The sequence below is a fragment of the Fundulus heteroclitus genome, chromosome 17, assembly GCF_011125445.2.
Source record: "Fundulus heteroclitus isolate FHET01 chromosome 17, MU-UCD_Fhet_4.1, whole genome shotgun sequence".
Classification (NCBI taxonomy): Eukaryota; Metazoa; Chordata; class Actinopteri; order Cyprinodontiformes; family Fundulidae; genus Fundulus; species Fundulus heteroclitus.
In genome coordinates, this window is record NC_046377.1 from 1,384,276 (window position 1) to 1,402,570 (window position 18,295).

Consider the following 18,295-nt stretch of genomic DNA (forward strand, 5'->3'; position numbering starts at 1 on the left):
ATATTCAGCAATAGTATCACAATTACATGTTTTCCCGATGTAGTGCAGCCTTAATCAAAACCAAATAACACACGTTTGTATAATTTAAGTAGCTTGTTCTGCGCATTTTAAAACACGAGTTGGCATTGATTAAAAATCCTAAAAATCTGAATGTAGTAACCGACATTACTTGTTTTGTTTCTGTATTTACTTGTTTAAAAATCTGACATTGCCAACTGTACTCTTCTCAGACGAGTAAAATGTTATCTATGCATTTAAATTGAGTCGTTGGTAATTTAGCTGTCCTTGTACTCAGTCAAAAACATGTTGGAAACACTCAAAGGCCTTTGCAGGAGTAAGTCAAGGGCAGTAATGGTTATTATCATTGTAGTGAAAACAGATCTTCAAATGCTCTTTCCTCGGTTATTTTATGTGCTAAGAAAACAATAATTGATCAATTATTAATGGCTTTGTGGTGCCCACTTATGAACTTGCAATCAATTTGAGGTAAAACTATCAATTTAAATCACTGGCTGCAATGTCAGAACAAAACTAGATAGACAGAGAAGATTGTAAGATTATTGTTGTTTCCACCACAGAAAGCATGTCTTTCAGTTTACATGTCATTTTTTCTTATCAGCCAAATGAATAGACTTTAACCCTAGTGCTCCTAAGGAAGGTACATTGTTGCTAATTTATGTCTATTTATACCAGACAGTAAAGACAAATGAGTTGTTGTAGTAGTAGTAGTAGCAACAACCCAAAATGCAAGTAATTGAGATTGGCAAAATAATGGAAAACTAGATTTTTGATCCAATAAAGATCATTCATCCCTTAACTGTCTTCCACTCATCTGAGATCAGTTCATGGGGCATCAGGTCTAGAACAGAAAATCAGAGATCCTTCTCCCCAGCAACATCCTCAAGCTCATTCTGGGGGATTCCAAGACATTCCCAGGCTATATTGAATGTATAGTCCCTCCAGCTGGGTTTGAGTCTTCCTCTGGATCTCCTCCTAGTGAAACGTGCCCGGAAAACCCCACACAGGGAGTCGACCTGGGGGCATCTTAATCAGATGTCCAAACCACCTCAAATGATTCCCTTTGATGTGAAGACCCAGCGGCTCTACTTTGAGCTCACCTCAGATAACAGAGCTCCTCAATCTATCTCTTAGCCTGAGCCCGGCCACCCTCCAGAAAGAAGTCCATGTCTCATGACCGTAGGGGATGGTCGGAATAGACGGACCGGTAAATTCAGATTTGCTTTTTGGATTAGCTCTTTTTTCACCAAAACAGACCAGAGCAGCACCTGCATTACTGAAGATGAAGCCCCAGTCTTCCTGTCCATCTCTCATTCCCTTATACTATTACTCGTGAACAAGACACCAAGATAATCCACTCCTCTGCATGAGGCAGAGGAGTGGATTAGGACTGTCAATCCACTCTTTTCCAGTTGGGGACCATGTCCTCAAATTTAGAGGAACTGACTCTAAGCCCAGCAGCTCCACACTCAGCAGTGAACCACTCTAGTGTACACTGGAGATCCTGGCCCATGCCCCTGTCAGATATGTCATCGGTTTTCTGTTTTCTGGACAATGACCTAGGATTGATACCATGACCACGAGACTTTCCTAGCCCTCTTGATATGTCTGCCACTATTAGCCTCATTGTGAATGATCCAAGCTTGTCTTACAGAACTGCTTTCAGTCTCTGCCATTCTGCCTATTGATTTCTGCTATGAGCTGCCACCTCTCAGCACCGCCAGGCTCCTCCTTGTTATTGCATGTTTTATTATGAATAAATATTTTAAAGCACAAAACTCTGTTTGGCTTGAAAATTGGGTTCTCTGGCTGTCTGGGCTTTACAGTATGGTCCATAAAAGCTGCCTATATACCTCTTACTTCCACAACACCCCTTACAAAATACCTTGGGGGAGATGGCGTAAGCCTTCTCCAGATCCACCAAACACATGTTGACCAGATAAGCATACTCCCATGACCTCCTGAAAAGAGCTGTTCCACTGTTCCATGGCCAGGATGAAAGCCACATTGCTCTTTCGAGGATCTGAGGTTAAACAATCAGTTGGAGCTTGCTCTTGAACGCTCCAAAGTAAGCTTCACTGGTTAGGCTTAGAAGTGTGATTCCTAAAAAATGGAACACACTCTCTGGTCACCTTTTTTAAAAACTGGGACTTCTTTAGCTTTTAAAAACTTCTTCTTTAGCTTGATGGCTTCCATCTCCACTGGTGTCCACCAGAGGGCCGTCTGATAACACTGATAAGCTTCAGGCCACAGCTTGTACAAGCTACATCTGCAATGGAAGTGAACATGATCCATTTCAATTCCAAGTCCGCAATATCCCTTGGTGGAAGACAGAAATTCTGCCAGAGGTGTAATTTGAAGATCACTTGAACAGGTTCCTCAGCCAGACATTCCCAGCTCACCCTCACCACTTGTTTAGGTTTACTAGGTCTATTTGGTAGTCCACCCTGCCACCGGATCCAACTAACTACCAGGCAGTGATGGGTTGACAGATTTGCCCCTCTCTCCCAATTGTCGAAGATGTAATGCCACAAGTCTGACGATAAGATTACAAAATCAATTATCTACCTTTGACCAATGATTTGGCCTGGAACCAGTTACACTGCTGTTCGACAGACAACAGTCTGAATCTTCTCTCTTGTAACCTGAAGGTAGCAAAAAGAAGCTATGGGGAAAACTCTAAAATCAAGGGACTTAGCCAATGGCTTGTAAGTATCCTTACTCCTGCCCAACACCTATCTTCCTGTGCAACTCCAGAGTAGGGGAAAGTCCAGCCCCTCTCCGAGGCTGGGTCATAGGGGCACACAAACCCTTCAACATATTCCGGTGGTGAGTCAGCAGAGGGCAAATAAACAACAAACTTATAAAAGCTGAGGATGCAGGAACCCAAAGATTCAGAAGCATGGCAGGCAGAAAACATTTTAATGATCTGGCAACTGTTGGGGTTCAGCCAAGAGGAAGTATCAGACTATAATCTGATAGTCATGAGTAATATGAGATTGCAGGAATTTCCTTTGAACTGCCCTCTTAGTAGGTCATTACTGGGAGAGCCTACAAAACCGTCCTCCCACTTCATATTGATCCCCCCCCCCCCCCACCTGCCATGTCAGCACCAGAGAGACATCACTCTTCCTATAGAGCCACCAACCTGCTCGAACTGGGACCAAAGCTAAATAAAGACTGTTTTCTGTGGAATCGGACATCAAAGTAGGCAACCACCCGCTACAGAGCCAGCTTTTATGAACTGTCTTAGCTTTTGCAGGAAAGCTGATCTGACACTGCATTAAGCACTTCCTGTGCTGTAGGGAGCCGTGAACTGCATCCCTGCAACCTGTACAAAGCTTCCCCACATGCACCACAACTAGAGGCCACCGGTCACCAGAGAGAGACACAATAAACAGAGATTTGGCAGAGATGAAAAGGGAAAGTTAGTTTGGGATGAGACAGTTTCAGACTGTTTCCTTCTAATGTGTTTTCACTGTGTTTTCTAAGGTTTAACTGAGGTTTGAACCCAGAGCTAACAGGCTAAGCTACCTGTTAGTGCTCTTTGAATCTGATGTTACTGTGTTTTGGGTTGTGTTTCAAGGTTATGACAAACTTTATTTCCATTAGGGTGTTTCAACACTGATGGGACGTTAATGTTTGTGTTTTCCAAATTACTCTTTCACCTATTGTCCTAATATCAAAGCCAAGTTGGCCTGATATTCACCAGTCAATACCTAACAGACTGAAAGTTATTTGATTAAGCATTAAATAACTTAAAAGCATGTAACTGCACAACATCAGGTAATAATAGTAAGAGGTATTTTAATGAAATGAGGAACATATGGTTGCTTTCCAAAAAACTGTAGATGATAGGGAAAACATGAAAATATTAGATAAAGCGGTTTTGATTAAAATGGCACAGAGCAAGGGAGTCTAGATATATATCGTGTGGGAAAACCTTTAAAGTAATAAAACATTTAACAATAAGTCACATAAACACATACAATCCCCAGCCTCTACTTTGTTGGCTATGTATGGAACCAGTTTTTTTTTTTTTTTTTTTTTGCAATTCCAGATGCAAGTCTTGGGGTAGATGGTTTTGCCAAATTTCTTCATTCTGTTATAGAAGGGCTCAAGCCCATCAATATCTTATTCATATGAACAGTAACTTCCAAGTTTTAGAGATTGTCAATTGCATATGTCTGGACTTTGACTGGGCCATTCTAATACATGAATATGTTTTGATCTAAACCATTCTACTTCATCTTGCACTGTATGTTTAGAGACATTGTCCCACTTGATGTAATATTCTGTCTTGATTCCTGTTTATGATTCGGTTAAGTTAGTTTCCTTGCCTTATGTTTACTTCGTGTTTTTAAGTTCTGAAGTCCAGTTTAGCCTGTTTATTTTATATTCTGTTCTGGTTCACATTTATTTGTTGGTTTAGTATTTTTCTGCCTCTTGGTTTATTTGCGTTCTAGATTATTGAGTTCTGTTTAGGCTGTTGATTGTTTTCATTATCGGTTTTCTGTATTAGTTCTGATCTTAGTGCTGCGATTTATTATTATTATTATTGTCCTTGGGTTTTGGTTTATTCTCCAGTTCTGTAATTGCTTCCACCTTAGGTTAATTAGTCTTTCACTCCGCTCACCTGTTAGTCTGTTTATTTAAGCCTCACCTCCTCCTCAGCTAGTTGTCGGTTCGTCTCTCATTCTTTCATGCACTCCGTCCCGCACCTGGTAAGAGCTCCCAGCACCTTGTTTCTGTTTTATTGACCTGTTCTGTCTGTTTTTGCCCAGTTCTGTTTGCCTGATCCCGTACAAGGTGTTACCTGGATGTTTTGCCTTACCTTTTGTTGGACTCAGTTTAGTAGCCTGTCTGTTTCCCACTCCTCATCATCCCTCAAATAAACCATTAATCAACATAGCAGAGTTTTGGTTCTATTCCGGGTTCACCCTCAAAACAGATCATTACAGAAACGAACCGACCAACATGAACCTGTCGCCAAAACGCCATCTCCACTCCGGAGCTGCTATGCTGCACAAGCCTGGTAAACCTTCCAGCACGCCGGCTCTCCCGGTTAACTCACCTCAAGCCTCCAGACTGTCCACCTCGGAGCGTGCCTGTCCTGACACGGACTTTTTTCTCGAGGTTCATGCGGACGTGGTGCGGGACCTCCGCCCGGACCTTTTCCCGGAACCGGCTCAACCTCCCTCTCCTAATGTGGTGCCGCAAGGACCGCCATCGGCTTCAGCGGTCGCGCCCCGCCCGGAGTTATCAGCCCTCCAGCAAGGTCCGCCACCTCGCCGCCGAAGGAAGAAGCGCTCGCCTGCCGGACATTCATCCATTGTAGGCGGGCAGTTGCCCAACGAGCCAGCTCGGCCTCACCCGACGGCCGAGTCCCAGCCTCAGCCCACTTCCGGTTCAGCAGACAGGAGTCCCTCGCTTCCTAGAACCGAGACGCCCACAGCTCCCCCTGCTGGCGTCCGTGACTCGGAATATTTGACCCTGGAGAACAAAGTCAGAACTTTTGCCCCGATAATCAAGAGACTCAGGGAGGCTCTTTTTCTCCAGTATTCAGAGGAGCTGGAGAGGAGATTAAAGGAGTTGGAGGGCCACTATAAAGACGCTCTCAGGGCTTTTTATGACCGCCCTGCTCCTGCCGTCAAGGGTCCGGCCGACGCCTCGACTCCTGAGTCTGTCCCCGAGGATCCGGCCGACGCCTTGGTTCCTGAGTCTGTCCCCGAGGATCCGGCCGTCGCCTTTGCTCCTGAGTCTGTCCCCGAGGGTCTGGTCGACGCCTTTGCTCCTGAGTCTGTCCCCGAGGGTCTGGTCGACGCCTTGGCTCCTGAGTCTGTCCCCGAGGGTCTGGCCGACGCCTCGGCTCCTGTCAAGTCACCAGGGCGGGTCCAGGAGGATCTGCCTCTGCCCAAGTCCTGTGAGAGGGGTCAGGAGGACCTGCCCCCGCGGACCTGCGACGTGGGAACCCAGAGGGGTCCCTCGCAGACCTGCGACGTGGGAACCCAGGGGGGTCCGTCGCAGACCTGCGACATGGGAACCCAGAGGGGTCCGGTGCAGACCTGCGACGTGGGAACCCAGAGGGGTCCCTCGCGGACCTGCGACGTGGGAACCCAGGGGGGTCCGTCGCAGACCTGCGACGTGGGAACCCAGGGGGGTCCGTCGCAGACCTGCGACGTGGGAACCCAGAGGGGTCCGGCGCAGACCTGCGAAGTGGGAACCCAGGGGGATCCTTCACTCTTCGGGCACTCGGGACCTCTGAGGGGGATTCAACAACCGGGGCCCCCTGGAGACTTTGAGCCTTTCAGAGTTATGTGTAAGCCAAGACCCCTTATTACCCTCATGGACAGCCAACTTTGGGAGAGACTTTATTGGATGTCTCTTTCTGAGACCCTCCAGGAGCTGATCCTGAGACTCCTGGTGGCTAAGGGTCTGACTTTGCCTCCTGAAGCCTGTAGCCCGGGGCCTCCTGAAGCCTGTAGCCCGGGGCCTCCTGAAGCCTGTAGCCCGGGGCCTCCTGAAGCCTGTATCCCGGGGCCTCCTGAAGCCTGTAGCCCGGGGCCTCCTGAAGCCTGTAGCCCGGGGCCTCCTGAAGTCGGTAGCCCTGTGGCCTCTTTAGCAGCCTGTAGCCAGGCTCCCACCTTAGCAGCCTGTAGCCAGGCTCCCACCTTAGCAGCCTGTAGCCAGGCTCCCACCTTAGCAGCCTGTAGCCAGGCATTCCCTTCAGTCGCCTGTAGCCAGGCATTCCCTTCAGTTGCCTGTAGCCAGGCATTCCCTTCAGTCGCCTGTAGCCAGGCATTCCCTTCAGTCGCCTGTAGCCAGGCATTCCCTTCAGTCGCCTGTAGCCAGGCTCCCTCTTCAGTCGCCTGTAGCCAGGCTCCCTCTTCAGTCGCCTGTAGCCAGGCTCCCTCTTCAGTCGCCTGTAGCCAGGCGCCGCTGCCTGCAGCCGTTAACCATGCGCCGCCGCCTTTAGCCTGTAGTCCGGCACCCCCCTTAGCCTGTAGTCTGGCGCCTTCCGTACCCTGTAGTCCGGCGCCAGGTTCTATTTTGTCTCTCTCCATGTCGCGCCGATGGGCCCCGCGGTTCCTGCTCCGCCGACGGCCTCCTGTCGCCTGGATCCGCCGACGGCCTCCTGGCCGTCCGCCAGAGAACCCGTCACACCGGGGCCGTCCGCCGGAGAGCCCGTCACGCCGGGGCCGCCCGCCGGAGAGCCCGTCACGCCGGGGCCGCCCGCCGGAGAGCCCGTCACGCCGGGGCCGCCCGCCGGAGAACCCGTCACGCCGGGGCCGCCCGCCGGAGAACCCGTCACGCCGGGGCCGCCCGCCGGAGAACCCGTCACGCCGGGGCCGCCCGCCGGAGAACCCGTCACGCCGGGGCCGCCCGCCGGAGAACCCGTCACGCCGGGGCCGTCCACCGGGACGTCCACCAGACTTCTGTACCTAGAAACTGTGTTTTTTCTTTTTCTGGTTCGCCCTGTTGGGTTGTTTTGATTTTTGCCGGGACTCTATCCCTCCGTCCGATAACCCCCTCCTCCCACCCGGTCTAGTATGCTATGTGTTCTGTTCGAGGGACGTCTTGAATCCGTCCTTGAGGGGGGGGGTTCTGTAATATTCTGTCTTGATTCCTGTTTATGATTCGGTTAAGTTAGTTTCCTTGCCTTATGTTTACTTCGTGTTTTTAAGTTCTGAAGTCCAGTTTAGCCTGTTTATTTTATATTCTGTTCTGGTTCACATTTATTTGTTGGTTTAGTATTTTTCTGCCTCTTGGTTTATTTGCGTTCTAGATTATTGAGTTCTGTTTAGGCTGTTGATTGTTTTCATTATCGGTTTTCTGTATTAGTTCTGATCTTAGTGCTGCGGTTTATTATTATTATTATTGTTCTTGGGTTTTGGTTTATTCTCCAGTTCTGTAATTGCTTCCACCTTAGGTTAATTAGTCTTTCACTCCGCTCACCTGTTAGTCTGTTTATTTAAGCCTCACCTCCTCCTCAGCTAGTTGTCGGTTCGTCTCTCATTCTTTCATGCACTCCGTCCCGCACCTGGTAAGAGCTCCCAGCACCTTGTTTCTGTTTTATTGACCTGTTCTGTCTGTTTTTGCCCAGTTCTGTTTGCCTGATCCCGTACAAGGTGTTACCTGGATGTTTTGCCTTACCTTTTGTTGGACTCAGTTTAGTAGCCTGTCTGTTTCCCACTCCTCATCATCCCTCAAATAAACCATTAATCAACATAGCAGAGTTTTGGTTCTATTCCGGGTTCACCCTCAAAACAGATCATTACACTTGAAGGAAAACCTCTGCCCCATCGTCAAGTCTTTTGCAGCCTCAAACAGTTTTTCTATATGGGTTGGTCTGTATTAGATCCATACAATTAGATTTCTTGTCTAGTTGTATGGACTAGTTGTATGATATTTTGCATCATCTCTTCAGCATGATGCTGCCACCAATTATGGCAAGCTCATGGTGATGAGCTGTGCTAATTCAACGACTTAAGATAAAACATTTTCTTTACAGGTATCAGAGTAAAGGGGGCTGAATACAAATGCCTGAAATGTTTCCCATGTTTTCATCTGTATGATTTTCATTCCATTGCAAAATTATTTGCTAGTAAAATACACAGAAGTCTGTTGTTAGGACATTACAAATGGTGAAAAACTTCAACAATTCTAAATATCTTTGAAGCACACTATTTTCAGAATAGTAATAGGAACTATTGAAGGTGCAATGCTATGACTGCTGATCTGTAAGATGAATGTCATTTACCATCATAGGAAATTGCCTTGGTGGGCCATTTCACCATTTTAGCCTTCTTGTGAAGTGTGTTAAACCTTGAAACTTGACCACAAAACCACCAAGTTACAGGTAAAGGCTTTACCACGTTTTGGGAATAATTGTCAGCCAGGGGTACTAATCTAGTAGACAAAACAATGGAACCTGTTTTCAGCTCTGACAGTGAGGTTATTGTGTGGGTGGAATATTTTTGGTAATATCGCTGTAATGATAGAGCGAACAAATTGGATTCAGATGGTGTGACTGCTGCCTCGTGCACAAACACTGAAGTTTACTGCCAAATTATTTTGCTTATCACTTATGACTCTGTTCTTGTCTACAAATAGAATAATGGTCAATTCAAGCAAGTCCCACTGGGTCATGACTAATAATGCACACTGGTCCCACAGCTATAAAGTCAGAAGTTCAACTTCTAGAAGTTGCTTTATTTCCGTTTAGTCATCATGTTTCCTCCCAGAATAGGACACAAGGGAATTGTTTGGATAAAAGAATTGGCTAAAAACTCTGCAAACCTTTTAGAACCTACCCATTTCATAGATTATGTCCTAATTATGTCTGTGACAGCCATGCGTTTCATTCTGCGCCAGAGGAATGCAAAAACACCAGCTTCCCAAGCACAAATTAAGCACATGCCATGTGATTGAGTTTTTCAAGTCTCTGTGCATGTGATCATGCTAGGATTGGACATACACTCACACACATACTTGTTTTTTAAAGCACGTTTCAAGCAGGTTCCTACTTCTCCACTTGTCTCCTGGCCAGCAGGACCTTTGACCTCCTGTGCAGACTTGCTGCCCTGTGCTGGCTCCGTGAATGAGCTCGTGTTCTCACAGTTCTGTGGTTTCACTGCTGTTTGTGCGGTCAGATTTCTCTAACACTTGTCCATATGCTATGCATTGTAAAAATGTTAATGTACTGTCAGAATACATTAGGGAGTAACAGGGGTGTAACGTATCTACTCATTGTTTTGTAAAGAATGATTCAAAATTACATCTTAAGGGGAAACAGCTATCCAAAGCAACCAAGCCCCAAGTGAAAATATAATTTTCCCACTAGTTATATCATGAAATAGCCACAGTTTTGTTGCAGCATCAGTAGATAGTCAAATGTAAAAAAAAAAAAAAAAAAAACAATCTCTTGACCAGAACCTGTCTGACCACAAGTACACTAAAAGACCGTTGTTGAAACGAGTTACAAAGACATTTCCAAGGCAAGTAGGAACAATTATTCACAAATGGAAAAAACATGGAGGTGTAGGGAACCTTCCCAGGAGTCTACCAAGAATACTCCAGGAGCAAATCAATGGATCTCATTTTCCCAGGATTGAAATATGTGGGATTTTATTTCCCATTAAGAGGAATCTCAGCCAATTTGAATGCCTTCTGTTTCCACTGCTCTGGAGGGCCACGGACAAATTGTTTATTTTAGCTTAATGACCTTTCATAAAAAAAACTGCACTACAAGTTCGGTCCAGTGATGGCGTTTATAAGAAACCAAAAGCATCGCCTGCTGTTCAAGCCCTTACCTCAGCATAACATCTGTCGCCTAGCAACCTTCACAGAATGAAACACAGAGCTGTGAATATGTAAAGATGAAGCCCAAACTGTTGCTTCATTTTGTTTTTTGTTAATTTAATCCTTGGAACTCTGGCTGTTGTACCATCATGGCATGTGTTAAAGATGAGAGAAATATTAATTTCCAGTTTTGTCTCCTGCTTTACAGTATGGCATAAAGTTTTAATAAAATTATCTTGTTTTGAAGCTCAACTTTAATCTCAGGCAAATCGTTTTGCTCAGAAACAAATGAAACAATGAAACCAAATACTTACAGTTAGATGTGGGGATACAAACAAATAATTGACTTATGACTGATTGTCGATTAAAGGTTAATTAGATTAAATTTGTTCTATCTGATTAACTGATAATGTCCACTTAACCTGGGGACTGCAACCTGTGGCTCCAGAGCTGCATGTGGCTCTTCACACCTTTCGCTTTGGCTCTTAAAACCGTAGACCAAAAAATGCTGGGCGGGGGATTGGTCAATGTTTAAAATTGGTCAATGTTTAAAATTGAAATTTGCTAGGTTTAGGGTGCATTTACTTCTGCAATATATGTATAACATTTCCAGAAAGAAAGAAAGAAATGGTGTATAGAATATTTTACTATAGATAAATAAAGTATCTTTTTGTCAATAGGTAGCAAATTACTTGCTTTTTCATCATTTTGATGCCATTTGCTATAGAAATGAAATTTCCAATTGAAGAAAATGCATTAAAACTAAACATAAAAATGCTGTTGGTTAAATAATAAAAACTGTTGATCTTTAATTAAAAAATTTAAACAAATTTCCTACAGTATACTATAAAACAAGCTCTTGTTTCAAAGAGACGTGTAACTTTTGTGGCTTTAAACAAAATTTGTTTAGCTGGACTGAGGGCAAAAATTGCTCTGCGGGTTGTAAATGTCATGGTTTTAAGGTGTTTGGCCCACATGCAGACACAGTCGGAACACAGAAACAGTTAAAGATGTTTATTAAAGGCTCAACGAGGTTATGCACACAGGGCGAGGTTGGAACGTCAGAGTGGAGGTTATTGCAGGAAGAAAGAGGATAAGTTAGCACTAGTCGAACAAGGGGAAATCTTCCAGATGCTGCTCTGCTTACCGCTTGGTTGGGAGGACCTATCCAGGGAGGATGAGTGGAAAAGGAGTTCTGTGACCGTATATTCTCTGATGGGGGGAGGTGGCTGAGCGACAGGCGGGCTGGAAGATGTAACACAGGCAGGGAGCCCGAGCAGCACCACCGCAAAGGCAGGAGCAGCTGGAAGAACCAGGGTGAATCCGGGAAGGGGAATCTCTTGTCCGGCTTGGTAATACCAAGAGGGTTTGAGGGGAGCGCAAGAGCAGAATCTGAGCAGCAGGGATTTGGAAACTGGTCCTTCAGCGCACGGAGCCAACACGGGTAAGTAAATCCAGAACACGACGAACTGACGAAGACAGGAGACAAAGTTAGAGCCAAAAACAGGGATTTCAAAACTCACAGGAACGAAGATCAGGTGACAGGGCTTTGGCCTAGGCATACCACAATGGGGTAACACTCTGGCGTCTTCCAGCTGACTGAGAACTCCGTTTAAGCTTGAGAAGAGCAGCCCAAAACGAGCCGCAGATTCGAGCCACGCCCACCCGTCAACTGCAGCCACCTGTGGAGCAGAGTTAGTAGAGCACAGAAACACAGAATCCTGACAGTAAAGGTTGCTGACCCCTGACTTAGACAGACCATCTTTCAGTATTGTAGCATGGGCGGCATCCACAAGAGGGCGCTGCCGGTCATTCTAAAATGGGGCCAGATTGTCATGGCGGATGCACGATGAAATGGTCCAAACAGAGTCTGGTGTGAGATTATTTTTACACTGTTTAATGACAACAAAAATCCAAAATGCTCTTTTTGTTGTTCTGTTTTTAAATATAAATACTGCACAAGCTCTTTGAAGGGATCCACGATTAGTTGTAAAGATAGACCTTATTTGAGAAATATCTATTTTAGATTCAAAGAATCTTTATTGTCACCATGTTACCGTGGTGAAATTTCCTTTTGGCCAGCTAGGAGTACACAATAGAAAGACAATCAAATAGGCAATGAACTAGGGTTACAGGTTGTTGTTTTTTTATTATAGCGTTCAGGAGAGATTTGAAAATAAAAAGATGAAGTTTGTCTGAGCTAGTTATCCTATATTTTAGATGTAAAAACATTACAGTAAAAATACAGTAAGATTTTAATAAAATATTGTCACACGGACGTCACCATGTTGTTTACACTGCAAAGCATTCTGGGTAAATTACGTATACTAGCTCTTTTAGCGCTAGCTCCGTCCACCCAAAACAGCGATGAGTAATGTTAAAACTTTTCAGTCTTAAAAATAATCTAATCAATTAATCATTAGTTGATTGATAAGATCAATCAACTTTAGATTAACTCATTAATCTATAACTTGCATCCCTAGTTAGATGTCATCTGTGTTCTTTGGTGAAAGCCAGCAGGAGTTTAAAAAAGGTTCTGTTGGGAATCAGGTGTTCTCTGGGGGTATAGCAAGCTGCAATCACCTGGTAAGCTGACAAGGCAAGCTGACTGTAAGCACAGCAGGAACAAACTCCGAAAATCTCAAATCCATTCTGATAAACTACGCACATAGTTGAGTTTTACACAACTAAATTCTCACCATAAAACATTGTACATGTTGATCTTATGTCAACAGAAAATAATTAATATCAAACTTTAAATCACTTTACAGTTTTTACTGCTCTCTCTCACCATTTTGCCTGCGTTTGAGCAATCTGCTTTGACCCCACACCTCAACAATGCAGCCCTCAGACCAGGACATTTTATCCAGGAAAGTTTGGACTCAGGAAATTAACATAGATTGGGTAAAATGTATCAAAATGCGGGTAGAGCTTTCAAAATCCAGGGTAATGTCTAAAATCATCCGAAAAGAATCTAAAACAATACGTAAAGCACCGCAGGCCTAACTAGTTAAGGTCTGTGTTTGTGATTAAACGATGAGGCTTGGCAAAATTTGCATTTATGGGTTTGTTCCATGGCCAAAACCACTCCTAAGCAAAAATAACACAGAGCTCAGCCTTGCATTTGTCAACGAAATAAATAAGAATCATGATAACATCTTGATGATCACCAAGAAAATGTTCTATGGACTAACAAGACACAAAAGTTTTTGAAAAACAACATCTTACTGACAGTCAAACATAGTGGTGGTAGTGTCATGGCCTGAGTCTGTTTTGCTGCTCCAGGACTTGGTGTAATTGATGCAGCCATGAATTCAGCTCTTTACCACAAAAGAAAACCCTCTGGTCATCTGTTTGTGGCTTTAAGCTCAAGCACACTTGAGTAATGCAGGAGGTCAATGATCGACAGCACACCATGAAGTCCACCTCTGAATGGCTGAAAAACAAGTCATCTGCCAACAGAAGAACTGTTAGTGCTTCCCTCAACAAATGTGGCCCTTATAGAAGACTGGCAAGAATAAACTAATTGAAAAATTAAAAATGAGTCCTGGTTGCAGTTTGACATGAGCCATAACTGGAATATTCATGCTAGAATGGTCCAGTCAAAGTCCAAAGTCCAGCTCTTCTGAGAACTTTCTAAACCATTGTGACTGAGCTTGATTTATTTTTGCAAAGAAAATGCTGGTAGAGTTGCAGCTTTTATTGAAGTGCAGATTTTATAAGGTATTGAATCAGTAAGCCTGAACACAGATACACACACCACCCTTTTTATAATTTTTTTCAAAACATATGTCGAGAAAATTGTTTTTCTTCTGACTTCAGGCAGTACTTTGTGTTAGTCTGTTAAACAAACAAACAAGCAAAAATACACTTAAATTTGAAACATGACAGACATGATACAAAATATGTGAAGACATCAATATTTGCATATATGCAATTTGATAAACATTGTACACATGCATATAAAATCACAAATGCACCAACTGCACCTCCATGTATACATAAATACATATATGGGTGCATGCATACACATGAATAGAAGAATATCTTTAAAATGTCATTATAATTATGTATAAAACATTTGTTAAACGCTAAAATGAATGATGCATCAGTTGCAATAAATGAGGTGTTTTATTTACGTTGCTTATGGTAAATGGTGGCCTATACTTGTTTAGCGCTTTATCAAGTCCAACGCCCCCAAAAGCGCTTTACACTACATTCAGCCATTTATCCATTAATTTACACATTCACACACTGACGGTGGTAAACTACTTATCTTCTTTCAAAAAATGAAAAGGCAGAACTGGGATTTCTTCATTTGCTAAAACTGCTAAAAACCTGAGAGTTCTTTTTGGTTGGGAATACCCGTTTCGGAACTGGGATTGGGTAATAGGCTGTGATCTTAGCATGACCAAATGGTAGTCTCTGTTTGCTCAACCTGGTGGACTTGCAGCATCCGCTGCAGGTCCACCAGGTTCTGCAAAAGCTTTTTCCCTTTTGCCATCAGACTGTTGTACTGCTGTTGAACTGCTGAACTATAACCCATAAACTCTGCACAACATTCGCATATTTGCACATTTTGCATCATTGCATCTCCATCCAGCATTACAAATGCTGCCGAACTCTTAGTTTCTAAATGCATTCTTGCACAGATGCCCTTTGCACAATCAAATTCTGTACATACAAATGGTTTTTAAAAATGCTGACCTGTACACTGTGACTTCTCCTGCATTGTCTACATTTCAATTGTTTACTTTTAAATCACTGCTGCACCTTATACTGTAATTTAATTTTACTGCAATTTACAAGCTGTATGCAACAAATTTCGTTCTGTACGCACTCTGTGCATACAAAATGACAAATAAAGTTGTCTAAGTCTAAGTCTAAGTTATAAGTAGCAACAAACCTTATTAAATTGTCCTCCCCGCTTACTGTTTCTTTTTCTGTTTTTATCTGGTAGCTCCATCATCAGCAAGTAGGCAGAAGCAGCATTTGCAAAGCAGAGAGCTACTGAAACAGGCCCAGTCTTACCAGCAGAATATGAAAATGACTGCACACGCACAAATACCTGTTGTAAAAATTGGCCATATCAATATGCTGAATGTGAGACGTGGCATGTAGAGTGAGCAGTTGTGGCATGTTGTTCCCAGATGAAATTCTGCAGTCAGCCCTTTGGCTTTTCTGGCGCTTGCTGCCAAAACCTCCATCAACTCTGCTCAGAGTGGGAATGCTGATCTAGCTGAACAACAGATGACAGCAGCCAATGTATAAAAAAGCCTCACAACAGCCTGTCTCCTCTGTGCCATAACCACAGATCTCCAGCTGTGCTAAAAAAAAACACAACAAATAATTAATTAGTGTTGATCAGTATATGTATATGGTAAACTATTGGCAATGAAGTGGTTTGTTAAGATTTTTTTTTTTTAACTGTTCTCGCGGTAAGAAGTTTGAGTTTTTGCCAGATTCCCCAACTATAAGTGGAACAATGAAATCCGAGGTGGAAGTTGTAAAACTGCTGGGAACATTCTTTTTACTGCTCTTAGAGGGCTTAATTAATACTGCTGCAGCCCACATTATTGAACACATGAGGACCATAATGCTCACAATAACAATGAATGTCTAAAACATTAACGGCGTTTTAGCAGGTTCAGCTGTATTTTATGTGAGGGTCCCATTAATGATCTAACAGATTACTGCAGTGACCTGTATGAACATCGTTAAACTCAGCCCAAGAGCAAAAACTACATTTGTGTTGGAGTTTTTATCACGTGTTTGCATACATAAGAACCTGCACATATTTTACTGGACAGCCAAACCGATCATTGTGATTAGATCATCTCAATGTAGAAACTTGTGTTTCCCCCTTCCCCCCATGGGACATCGGGGTATAGCTTTCAAGAGTAAGGAAAAACGTGCATTAATCAAACTAAGGTACATGTAATCTGAAGACAAAAAAACACTTCTCCTAGGCATCACCATAGCTGAAGAGCTGACGAATGACTTTGGAAATATCCCGTCCATTGTACCAACTTATCCTTTAAGGTTGGGGAGGGTACTTTCACCTGCAATCAGGAGCAAGAGGCGGGGTAAACCCTGGACAAATCGCCAGCCTATCGCGGCACAGCACATGTACACACAGGAGACATACAGTGGTCTGCAAAAGTTTGGGCAACCTTGTTAATTTCAATGATTTTCCTTCATAAATCATTGGTTCTTAGGATAAAAAAATCAGTTAAATATATCATATAGGAGACAAACACAGTGATATTTGAGAAGTGAAACAAAGTTTATACCATTTACAGGAAGTGTGCAATAATTGTTTGAACAAAATTAGGCATGTGCATAAATTTGGGCACTGTTGCCATTTTACTGATTTCAAAATCTTTAGAACCAATTATTGGAACTCAAAATTGGATTGGGAAGCTCATTAACCTATGACCTACATACACAGGTGAACCCACTTATGAGAGAGTACACTCCTGATCAAAATCTTAAGACCAGTCAAAAAATTGCAAGAATTTGCATTTTGCACTATTGGATCTTAAGAAGGTTCTAAGTAGAGCTTCACAATGTTAAAAGGACAAATCAGTGCAAGAGACAAGAACATTTGAGCAGGGAATTGTCTGAAAACTGCATTTATACTCAAACATGATTTTTTCAGCTGATCAAAAGTTTAAGACCATAGTCTTTAAAAGCCAAAAGCTGTGCAAACATCTGGATTCCATGTCATTTTCTGTGAAGTCTTTACACTGTCAAGACCTCCTGATGGCAAAAGCAAAAAAGCTCACTGACTTTGAACGTGGTAGGATTGTTGAGCTGCATAAGCAAGGCCTCTCACAACGTGCCATCGCTGCTGAGGTTGGACGCAGTAAGACAGTCATTTTGCATTTTTTAAATGATCCTGAGGGTTATGGAACAAAAAAGTCAAGTGGTAGACCCCAAAAAATTTCACCAGCTCTGAGCCGCAGGATCCGATTGGCTGTCCGTCAAGACACGGGACGATCCTCTACCCAAATTAAGGCCATTACTGGTGCTGACTGCAGCCCAATAACCATCAGACGGCATCTGCGAGAGAAGGGCTTCAGAAATAAAAAACGTCTTCAAAGGCCACGTCTTCTTCAACGCCACAGAATTGCCCGTTTGGACTTTGCAAGGATGCACCAAACATGGGACATTGAAAGGTGGAAGAAAGTTGTCTTCTCTGATGAGAAAAAATTTAACCTTGATGGTCCTGATGGCTTCCAACGTTACTGGCATGACAGGGAGATCCCACCTGAGATGTTTTCTACACGGTGGGGGCGCCATCATGATTTGGGGTGCGTTTTCCTTCAATGGAACAATGGAGCTTCAGGTTGTGCAGGGGCGTCAAACAGCAGCTGGCTATGTGGAGATGTTGCAGTGGGCATCCCTCATGACTGAGGGCCCTCGTCTGTGTGGTAATGATTGGGTTTTTCAACAGGACAATGCTGCAGTTCACAATGCCCGCCTGACAAAGGAGTTCTTCCAAGAGAATAACATCACTCTTTTGGACCATCCTGCATGTTCCCCGGATCTAAATCCAATTGAGAACATTTGGGGATGGATGGCAAGGGAAGTTTACAAAAATGGACATCAGTTCCAGACAATGGATGCCCTTCGTGAAGCCATCTTCAACACTTGGAGCAACGTTTCCACTAGCCTCCTGGAAACACTGGCATCGAGCATGCCTAAACGATTGTTTGAAGTCATCAACAAGAATGGTGGAGCTACTCATTACTGAGTCCTTTTTTTTGACATTTTGATTTCTGTTTTGGGGGGTTTTCGGGTTTTTTTGAGCTATGGTCTTAAACTTTTGATCAGCTGAAAAAATCATGTTTGAGTATAAATGCAGTTTTCAGACAATTCCCTGCTCAAATGTTCTTGTCTCTTGCACTGATTTGTCCTTTTAACATTGTGAAGCTCTACTTAGAACCTTCTTAAGATCCAATAGTGCAAA

At 43.6% G+C, this 18,295-nt stretch overlaps 1 protein-coding gene across 1 annotated transcript in view; it reads left to right on the forward strand.

The window, feature by feature from the left end:
- The window catches only part of LOC105929825 (synapsin-3), a 172,494-nt gene that overhangs the window by 56,617 nt on the left and 97,582 nt on the right, over positions 1-18,295 (forward strand). The gene's annotated exons all lie outside the window — the stretch shown is intronic.